Below are 11461 nucleotides of genomic sequence, written 5' to 3'. Positions count from 1 at the left end.
GAGATAGTGGCTTGTTATTTCCAAAAGATCCATCAAGAGAGATGGTTGGAAAACATGGGGCAGGCATCTAAATAGGAGCAATAGGAAAAGAGGAGGATCCAGGAACCCTGTACAATACCCAAGCCAGCGTCCATTTATTGCACTTCGTCCATGACCTTCTCCCATCCTGAAGAGATAAATTCAGCTTCTGCTTGCCCTTTCTCATCAGCTTGGCCTTCTGTTTTCTATTTGTTTATGCTCACAATCCCTCTAGATGACCACCAGCAAGTCTGTTACAAAACATAGCTGCATTCAAGTCCAACAAATAGTACCTGTTAGCTCATGTGACAGCTAATCTTGTGTGTTAACTTGGTTCCCAGATATGTATGTTTCAATTGAAATGAGAGAGAAGTGAAGCATTAAAATCAGACACCTTTGGTAAAGCCAGTTACTTTTCCTAATTAAACTTGAATTCACAGAGTTTATTGGACATGGTGGTGCACACCTTTTAATTTCAGCACTTGTGAGGAAGAGGCAGGTAACTTCCTCTCTGCTCAGGGCAAGCCTGATTTACACAGAGTTGCAGGCCACCTGGGTTATCTGGCAAAATCCTATCTCAAGAAGAAACAAAAAGAAACAGTAGAAAACAGTGAGCAGGACCCCCTTGAAGTTCCTAGAAGTGGTCCTGCAGTGCTTAACTACAGCTGTTTCTCCAGCTGGATGACATCCTCTTTTTATGCAGAACTTTGGTTCCCACTAACAGAGCTTAGTAAAGTAAAACCTTATTTTTCCCCCCCAATCTTAAGTTCAGATGTGTGGCACATGACCTTCTGTACAGTTTATCAAAGGTCTAAGCTTCTTCCACCTGCATCTCTATTGATTTCTAGGGTATTAAAGTCTCCTCCCAGAGATTCTGAATCAGCCCAAAGATACACAATAGAGGATAGACCACTGTTTTGGGGATGGCCTTAGAGGTTAGAATCAGAATAAGAAATTGACCATTTGGATGTATCCCTTAGATAAACTCACCCCCAGCCTTACTCAGATTAGGAAACACTGTGTATCTCTGACAAAGGGAAAGAGAGTTGCTTTTGTGAAGCCATCATGAGTTTTTGGCAACCCTTCTCATTTGCTTCATAGACTTTTTCAGATTATTAAATGGGCAATATGCTTTTAAAAAACAATCTAGTCTTTCACAAATTATTGCTATTGTCACATGTCAAGTTTTAAGATTTTGCAAAGCAGACCTATTTTTCAATTGTGTAAGGAACTTAAATATAAATAAAAATATATTCAACTTGGAAGATTTAAACAGTCTACAAAATACTATTTATTGCCCTTATTGGTAATAAAATAATATGAATTGTAGCAGATACCCAAATAAAGAAAAATACTAAGTAAAATCCTAGGTATTCCCATTTTATTTGTAGATGGAAACTGTATAATAGAGACTTTAACATTTCTAACCTAACTAGGATTAAGTAAAAAAAATTACATATACATACATACATACACACACACACACACACACACACACACACACACGTACACACACACATATTCGTAGCTTTGGAACCAAACAAGCTAAGGCATGTCTTCTATGTTAGCTAGTAGTTTGTGACTGCTGCAGATGTCTCGCGCTGATAGTATGTGATGCTTGCTGTCATTTTCTTGTTATACTGGTATCAGAATCAGGCTATCTTTCTTTGGATAGTAGAAATGGCTGCAGCCATTCCAAATGGAGTGTCCTTATATTGCATTAACCAAAGGAAGGCAAAAGAGCCTTGGTTGCTTTCTGTATATTGTTAGAAATGCATTTTCCTTTCCTCTTAGAAGTGTCCAGAAAGAAGTCTTGTGAGCTGTGGTTGTGGATTGGATTATGCGGCCACTGCAGATCTGAACTCAGGTCTGCATGTTTGTGCAGCAAGTGCTTTACCTCCTGAGCCGTATCCATAGACTCTGTTTAAAATTAAAACCAAAACTATAGGATGATGTCATTATGCAGGTGAAGGTAGGTACAAGATAGAACAAGACCTGTCATTGGATGGGAAGGAAGGATGGGCCAGAGAAAAGTTTTAGAGGAGGAGAAGACTGGAGCGAGGGAAGAGAAGGCAGGCGAAAGAACATGGAGGCAGATATCAAGATTCCTCTCTGCACAGTTACATGTTGTTATGAGTATTCTTAAGGGATGGATGTGTACAGGGCTTTGTATATCTAGCTGGGCAATTATATATTATGAATTGGATTAGAGGTTATTGTGTTGTGTGTTCATTTATGCGGTGATTTAATTGAGTTCAAGAGAGTGGGTGGTGGCTGGAGACACTGGGCCGCCACGGAATTGGGATGTGTATGTCTGGCAAGGTGGCAACCTGCCTTGGGAACTAGATGGGTAGAGAGGGTGTTGCCAGGCTCAGAGTGTGGCCATCAGCAGTGTGCTATGGGATGGAGCAAAGTGGGTGAGAAGCTTTGCTGACTGAGATGAAAATATCAAACAGATGTCATGGGGCACTACAGTGCCAGACCTAATGTGGGATAAAATAAAGTATTTTTATAATTTTACAGCAACACAAATCCAGGCTGTCAACAAATTTTCTACGATGCAGAAGACAACCTCACACTATTGATATTCCTGTATCTATCTCCCAAGTGCTGGCATTACAGCAAGAAAACAATTATCCTAGTCTAGCAAATTTGTGAGGCAAATTGTCTAGCTGTATCTCAGATTGTAAACTCTAATGAGTACAACATTATTATGTTATCACGGTTTTAGAAGAAGTCATCATTGAGTCAACAAGGCAAGCAATTAGATTAGTATTTCTCTTCTGGAAGTTTTGCCCTGTAATATTCTTGCCTGGCTTTAAGTAGGGTCAGCTGGGCTGAGCAATGTGAGTTTATTTATGGCGTTTTCTGAACCTGAGGTGCTGAACTTGAGCCTGCTCCTCCTAGTGTTGCTGCTTTCACTGATTTTTTTTCCCAAGTTCATTCACTTACCTGATGTAACTGGAATCTGGAGGTTAATTTTAAGGCTTGGGTTTCATGGAAGACCGCTGAGAAGTTCACTCATTTGTCCCAGTCAGACATGGAATCATGGGTAAAAATACTCACTGCTATTGTCAGACAAATGCCAGTTTCTGCATGAGCCTGGTACAGATGGGTATACCAGTAAGCAGCGTAAAACAGTTTGAAAAACCTGGTTTGTCTTATCCATCACTTGTTTGTTTTGACCAAGAAATGGTCCTTTAACTATTTACATAAACAGCAGCTTAGCAACCTTTCAAAACAGATATAACTTGAGATATATATAACAGATATTTATCAGATATACAAGATATATATTTTTTCTATACATGTGTATTTGTAAACATATACATATACGCTTCTCAGTCTATAATGGTACTTGTATGTAACTGCTTTCGGGGCTGGCAATTCAGTACTGGATGATCAGTTGGATGGCTCTTCCCTGAGCCATTCTCTCGCTCCCAGTATTCCTTAGGTTGCCTATTGGTATCCTGTTTAGGCAACCACATTGGTGAAACTTCATGGATGTAGTGTATCTGACATTTCTAGGAGACACACATTTCTAAGAAAAACTGTGGTTATAATTTCCCTGTCTGTAAAGAATTAACCAATAGAACACAGTGACTAAGGGAGGGTTTTATTGATTAAGTTTTAAAATTTCATTCTATCAAAAACCTGTTAGAAAAATGTAATGATCAGTGGTTCTCAACCTGTGGGTCACAACCCTTTCACATAGGGGTCGCCTAAGACCATCAGAAAACAAAGATATTTACATTATGTTTTTATAGCAGTAGCAAAATTACAGTTACGAAGTAGCAATAAAAATAATTTTATGTCTCCATAACAGAAGGAACTGTATTAAAGGGTCATAGTATTAGGAAGGTTGAGAACCGCTCTTCATGATCATCTAAAAGCTGATACTTTTTCTGTACTGAGATGAGCTACATGTTATAAAACTAGTGTTCCTTTTTTTGAAGTTCATGATCTTGAAATTGCTTACATAATAACATTATGCAGCTTCTGTGAAATCCCTCCCCCTCAGCTCCGGGACAGAAGTCTAGCCCAAGAGGTAATCTCTGAGAGAGGTGAAGCTTGCTTTCTGGGCTATAAAGCAGTCAAAACTCACAAAAAGGAAGCTTTAAATGTGCACACTGGGAAGGGGGTTGTTAAAGCTGGCTTTAGAGTGGTGAACTGCAGTGTGGTGCTCTGAATACAGTCTCTGTTATTCTCCCTCCTTCCACTCTGGCTGCCCGAGCCCTTGCTTTAGGAACTGGTAGGATGTTGTCTGCGTTAACATTGCCTCCTTTCTCCATTGATTTCTTCCCTGAATAGGCTTCCTTGAATTCATGGTTATCTGCATCTTTAGGGTTCCCCTAAGGGATATTGGATTTCCTGCTTCTAGGACTAATCAGAACCATTAATCAGCCACAAAAATAAGTGCTGGCCTATATAGGCCAAAGGCCTGAAGGAAATTAGGGCTGGCTTATTAGGTAGTAGGTATAGAGGAAATGGACTTATTCAAGAAAACCGTGTTCTATAAGAGACCTGACAAGGCAAAAGACAAGATTTCCCATGTTTGTAGTGTTAGAGGTTCAGAGTTAGGAGTTCACAGGCTGCTTCCAGAGCAATGTAAAGGCTGTAAGACTTGCTCACACCACACATGACCACAGGGTCAGGCAGACAGACTCTAGGCTTTGGACTCAGGAGAAAGGAGTGGGAATTTTGCTGACCTCCATTTCCACATTTGTAATTAAATAACATACTATATTATTCTGATCTCTACAGTCATTTTCTCAGGATGTTGTTGTGGAATCTAAATAGGAGGAAATATATCACCAAATTGTAAGGAGAAACTGCTAAATTGGCTTTCTGTGAAGCAGGTTCCCAGTCATACATTTGCATGTAAAAAGGTGTGGGAAAAATAAGCACCAACTGTGCTGACTAGTTTTATGTCACTTTGACACAGCCAGAGATGTCTAAAAGGAGGGACCTCAATTGAGAAAAAGATTCGGTTGTAAGACATTTTCTTAATTAGTGGTTGATGAAGTCAATTGTAGGTGGTGCCATTCCACCATACCTGAACACTGGTAGCTCTAGATTCAATAAGGAAGCAGACTGAGGAAACCATGAGGAGCAAGACAGTAAGCAGTACCCCTCCATGGCGTCTGCTATAGTTCCCACCTCCAGGTTCCTGCCTCTAGGCTCTTACCCTCACTAATCATGATGTAGAACTGTGGGTGAGATAAACCCTTTCCTCCCCAAGTCGCTTGTGGTTATGGTGTTTCATCACAGCAATAGTAACCCTAACTAAGACATAAACCTTGGGAACTAAGAAGAACAAATGCTAGGGAAAGGAGTAGTTAACAAAAGAGTTATTAATGAACCTAACATAGTTTAAAAGTTTGTATTCTGAAAATTTCCTCACAGTATAATAGGCTAAGAAGTGATTAGAGTCATAAAACCTCTTTATTAGTATATATTTAAATGGCAACATCACAGAAATGGGTTAGCTATTATGGCAGCAGACATTTTAGGAAATACTTATCTTGGTTTATCTTGAGTACTTTTTGTAATTTTTTTTCTGGTGCAGCAAACTTTATTGATGGTATTCAGGAGAGAAGGGAGGGCTCCCTAGGCCCCTCCTGTTATTATGTGATCTGGGATGGAATTGTGAGGGAGATGCTCAGTGTTGGGGGCTGAGTTGGGATGGGGACTCCTCAGCAACCGAGGGCCTCTCTCTTGCTCTCAGTGTCCCTGCTGGGCTGGGGTGGCTGGTCCAGGGTTTCTTACTCCTTGGAGGCCATGTAGCCCATGAGGTCCACCACCCTGTTGCTGTAGCCATATTCATTGTCATACCAGTAAATGAGCTTTACAAAGTTGTCATTGAGAGCAATGCCATCCCCAGCATCAAAGGTTGAAGAGTGAGAGTTGCTGTTGAAGTCGCAGGAGACAACCTGGTCCTCAGTGTAGCCCAGGATGCCCTTTAGTGTACCCTCGGATGCCTGCTTCACCACCTTCTTGATGTCATCGTACTTGGCAGGTTTCTGCAGGCGGCATGTCAGATCCACAATGGATACATTGGGGGTAGGAACACAGAAGGCCATGCCAGTCAGTTTCCCATTCAGCTCTGGGATGACCTTGCCCACAGCCTTGGCAGCACCAGTGGATGCAGGGATGACGTTCTAGGCTGCCCCATAGCCATCATGCCACAGCTTTCCAGAGGGGCCATCCACAGTTTTCTGAGTGGCAGTGATGGCATGGACTGTGGTCATGAGCCCTTCCACGATGCCAAAGTTGTCATGGATGACCTTGGCCAGGGCGGCTAAGCAGTTGGTAGTACAGGATGCATTGCTGACAATCTTGAGGGAGTTGTCATATTTCTCATGGTTCACACCCATCACAAACATGGGGGCATTGGCTGAAGGGGTGGAGATGATGACCCTTTTGGCCCCACCCTTCAAGTGAGCCCCAGCCTTCTCCATGGTGGTGAAGACACAAGTAGACTCCACGACATACTCAACACCAGCATCACCCCATTTGATGTTAGCGGGATCTCACTCCTGGAAGATGGTGATGGCCTTCCCGTTGATGACAAACTTCCCATTCTCAGCCTTGACTGTGCCGTTGAACTTGGGTAGAGTCATACAGGAACGTGTAAACCGTGTAGTTGAGGTCAATGAAGGGGTCATTGATGGCAACAATGTCCACTTTGCCAGATGCAGAGTAGAAGGTAGCCCTGGTAACCAGGTGCCCAATACGGCCAAATCTGTTCACACCGACCTTCACCATCTTGTCTATGAGACGAGGCTGGCATTGCATGAGAAGATGCGGCTGTCTCTGGAACAGGGAGGAGCAGGAGCAGAGAGCTGTGTTTTTTTTTGTTTTTTTTTGTTTTTTTTTTTTTTTCTGTTGTGTTTCAATTGAAGCAATTGATTTTGCATATCCTACCTTTAAAGCCAGGGGCTCAGTATAGTTCTGTTTCTTATGCTATTTTTGTGTTGATACTGTGTTGTAGCAGCTGCAAAGTGGCAATCCTAGCTACCACTATGGACTCCTTTAGAGTGTGATCATGTAAGAAACCCTCAGAGATGATGTAAAGACATTGTTCAGAGTAATGGTACTCAAGAATGGAAGGAGCTGGGTTATCCATACAAATCCTAAACATTATTATTGAGACTGTATCCAACAGTATTGATCCTTCTGCATTTTCACATACTTACAGATTACTTGCTGTGGTTTGCCCTGGAGTTCTCTGTATTTTGATGCTAATTCCACTGCCCCAAGGACAGAGGCCTAGTCACACACTCAGGACTCAGGTGACTTCACCAGAACCTTCTCCCCATTGAATTTGTAAAGTACTGGTGAGGAGCAGGTACAGGATAGAAGGAGGCCTGTCATTGGATGAGAGGGAAGGATGGGTGGGAAAGAAGTTTGAAGGAAGAGGAGGAGACTGGAACGGAAAGAAGGAAGAGACAGGAGGGAGAGGGAGAGAAGCCATGGCAGGTGATGTTAAGATTCCACGCTGTACCTTTATAGGTTGTTACGAATGTTTTTAAGGGATGGATGCGTATTGGATTTTGTATGTTTAGGTGGGCAATTATATCTTATAAATTGGGTCAAGGGTGTTGTGTGTTCTTTCATGTGTAGATTTAAGTGTAATGGAGCGTGGGGCAGCTGGTCTGGGTCACCATGGAGTTGGGATGTGTGTTTCTGGCATGGAAACCTGCCTAGGGAACTAGATAGGTAGAGAGATTGCTGACGGTTCAGAGAGGCCTTTGGCAGTGTGATATGGGATGGAGCAAAGCAGGTGAGATGCTTTGCTGGTTGAGTTTTAAGATATCTATCAGATATCATGGAGAACTGGGGTGCCAGACCTAGTGGGGGATAAAAGACAGCTTTTTATTTTTTATATTTTTAAAACAATTACTGATTGTGGACAATGTGGCTTTCTGACTCCATATCTAAGAGTCCTACAGCATGGTGCATTCCTAATAGATGGAGCACGATTGGCGCATGCTCAGAATTCTGAATGATATGGACAGATTACAACCTTACTGGTACCGTGCCCAGGTTGAATTGGCTGCATTTGTCCTGAAGTACAGAGTGAATGGGCTACCCTCTAAACTGTTGTGTGACATTATTCCTGGGGAGATTGTCAGGTCCAAAGGAAACTCCACTCCCCTGGAATCTGGTGTCCTTTCCCCTCTATCAAGGAAGCTCTTTATCACTCTTAGAAAGGACAGATGGCTAACTTTGGTGTTTATTAGCATATCCAAGCAAATTCTGGTGTCAAGGCTCTCTCAGTATTACAGGTACCTGTGCCTTTTCTCAGCTTTTCTCACCCTGTCGTGTAACTTATATCTCTCTATCTCATGGGCTTCTCTTCCCAAACTTCTCATTCTCTTATAACCCTACTATTTCAGTTATGTGCTTTCCTGTCCTTTTCTTTTTTGCCCCTGTATTTTGATCTCCTTTGTCCACACTCTATTTGTCTTCCTCTTTCATCATCACCCATGCCACACCCCCTGATCTGGTCCAATCTGCTGTCCTGTTCAGCATACTACTTTCTCTCCCTGCCCTGGGCTCTTCCAGATGCCTTTGGTTGTATTCTCCCTCATATCTATAATAAAATCTTTCCCCTCAACCATACCTTGTAGTGGTCTTGTCCTCAGTTCATACAGAGATGAAAACAAAGGTCTGTTTACTCCAGATAGAGAACCAATGGCAGATCAAAGTAGAGATACCAACAAAGTCCAGCTTTGTGAACCAGTGAGTTCACTGGGGTTGGTTATAGTAATGAGGGACTAATTATACGAGCAGAGACTGAATGCAGATTCCAAGACAGAATTCCGAAAATCTGAAGCACACTGCACAGCTTTGTAGGCAGTCTACCAGACTGGAGACCGATTGTCTCTTTTAGGTGGCTCAGCTTGTCTGAGCCTCTCCCAGGCCGCTTGCTTCACCTCTGCTTCTATTATGCAGCTTGACTGGTCTCTAATTCTTCCAGGTAGTTTGGCGGGGCTCAGGATCTTCTAGGAAGCTCACCTTCTCTGAGTATTTCTCTTATCAGACCTTACAGCTTATATATACTTGGGGAGGGAAGGACCTAGTATATTGATCAGTTCTGAGGACTTCTTGAAGCTTTGACTTGCTTATTTCCCAAGCTTAAGATGCTTCCCTGCAGGATGCAATCCTTTATTTCTTCCTCAAACTTCCGGTTGTTTCACCTTTCTAACATCTTTTGTCTTAATGATCTTCCCTCCAAGATGGAAGCTTTTAATTTATTTTATTATTTATTTATTACATCCTGGCCATAGTTTTCTCTCCTGATTCTTGAATAGTCATAACAACCAGTAACTATGAGCAGTGACGAATCTTTTTTTTTTTTTTCCGCAGCTGGGGACCGAACCCAGGGACTTGCGCTTGCTAGGCAAGCACTCTACCACTGAGCTAAATCCCCAAACCCCTGCAGTGACGAATCTTATCACCTGCCACCATGTTCTCTCAGCTCCCTTCTCTTCTCTCTGGCCTATTCTCTCCAAAACTGTTCTCCCGCCCAACCTTCCTTCTTATCCAATGACAGGCCTCATTCTATCATGTACCTGCCTTTACCTGCATAATGACATCAATCTACACTACCTGACCACCACCACCACCACCACAATAGCTAGGACAGGTATATAATGGTGTATGTAACTTGGAGCTCTGGATTCTCAAACTTTATATCTCTTTTAAAGTAGTTTAAGTATAGTAGGCTCATTCTAACCCTGTGACTCTAGTAACATAAGAAATATATAAAAAAAAGTGAGTCCCGTTTCACATGGCGTTATAAGATTCTTTGTGAGGATGTTTAAGTCTGCTTTTTACTTGACCATAAACCACACAGTCAATTCTCCCCTTAAGTCCCTTTCTTCTCAGATTTTCTAAACCTGTAGTTTTCTAGCTCTCTCTTTCTCTTTCTCTCTTTCCCCCATCTACCATCTATCTATAAAGTACCTTTTATTTTTTATCTTATGTTTTTTAAAATGTAAAGTCCTTCTCATGGCCATTTATTGCAATGTTTCTTTTTTGACATCATGAGCATCGCATGCTTATGAGTATAGTTAAGGGAAACAGGAAACAACAGAGGGGCAATCTTATAGGGAAACCAGTTTTGCCCCTTGTCCTGTCTTTCATCTCTTTGGCTACCTTCCTACCACCTTCCCCTCCCACTCATGACAAGCAGCAAGCCCTTCCTGCCTGTTGTTGGCCTCCAAGGGAAAGTCTAGGCACCTGCCTTCTATAACATTAAGTGCTCCTGTTCTTTGAGGAAACAAATACTGAATTCTAATGCTCAGGTAAGAAACAGAATGTGGAACTTGAAGAGCTATTTGGGCTCTCACTCCCATTAGTGCCATCATTTTGTGATAGTGCACTTGTCCCATAATGGATTTATTGTGAGAATTAAACATTATAAGACATACAAAAATATTTTGTAAATGGTTAAGTATCTTTAAACATATTAGTCTTTTCATATCTCAACTTTGGTAATTCACAAATATCTACCCCCACAGAAATTCTGGGATTAATACTATGTAAGGCATAAAAATGAAGCCAATTAAGGCAGGCAGTGGTGGCACACACGTTTAATCCCAGCACTAGGGAGACAGAGGTAGGCAGATCTCTGAGCCTGAGGCCAGCCTGGGATGAAGAGGAAATTCAAGGACAGTTGGGGCTAGACAGAGAAACCGTGTCTCAGAAAAAAAAATCTGAAGTCAATTAATAAAAAGTGTTTGACTGGATACTTAGCGAGGACCCTGCATTCTGCTGCCTACAGGAAACACACCTCAGAGACAAAGACAGACACTACCTCAGAGTGAAAGGCTGGGAAACAACTTTCCAAGCAAATGGTCAGAAGAAGCAAGCTGGAGTAGCCATTCTAATATCAAATAAAATCAATTTTCAACTAAAAGTCATCAAAAAAGATAAGGAAGGACACTTCATATTCATCAAAGGAAAAATCCACCAAGATGAACTCTCAATCCTAAATATCTATGCCCCAAATACAAAGGGCACCTACATACGTAAAAGAAACCTTACTAAAGCTCAAAACACATTACACCTCACACAATAATAGTAGGAGATTTCAACACCCCACTCTCATCAATGGACAGATCATGGAAACAGAAATTAAACAGAGGCGAGACAGACTAAGAGAAGTCATGAGCCAAATGGACTTAACAGATATTTATAGAACATTCTATCCTAAAGCAAAAGGATATACCTTTTCTCAGCTCCTCATGGTACTTTCTCCAAAATTGACCATATAATTGGTCAAAAACAGGCCTCAACAGGTACAGAAAAGATAGAAATAATCCAATGCATGCTATCGGACCACCACGGCCTAAAACTGGTCTTCAATAACAATAAGGGAAGAATGCCCACATATACTTGGAAATTGAACAATGCTGTACTCAATGATAAC

At 41.7% G+C, this 11461-nt stretch overlaps 1 pseudogene; it reads right to left on the bottom strand.

Moving 5' to 3' along the window:
- Nucleotides 1-5783: 5783 nt before the first annotated feature.
- On the bottom strand, nt 5784-6786 carry LOC116889101 (annotated as a pseudogene).
- Nucleotides 6787-11461: the final 4675 nt, after the last annotated feature.

The sequence above is a fragment of the Rattus rattus genome, chromosome 1, assembly GCF_011064425.1.
Source record: "Rattus rattus isolate New Zealand chromosome 1, Rrattus_CSIRO_v1, whole genome shotgun sequence".
NCBI classification, from domain to species: domain Eukaryota; kingdom Metazoa; phylum Chordata; class Mammalia; order Rodentia; family Muridae; genus Rattus; species Rattus rattus.
This window is presented reverse-complemented; position numbering and strand designations above follow the sequence as displayed.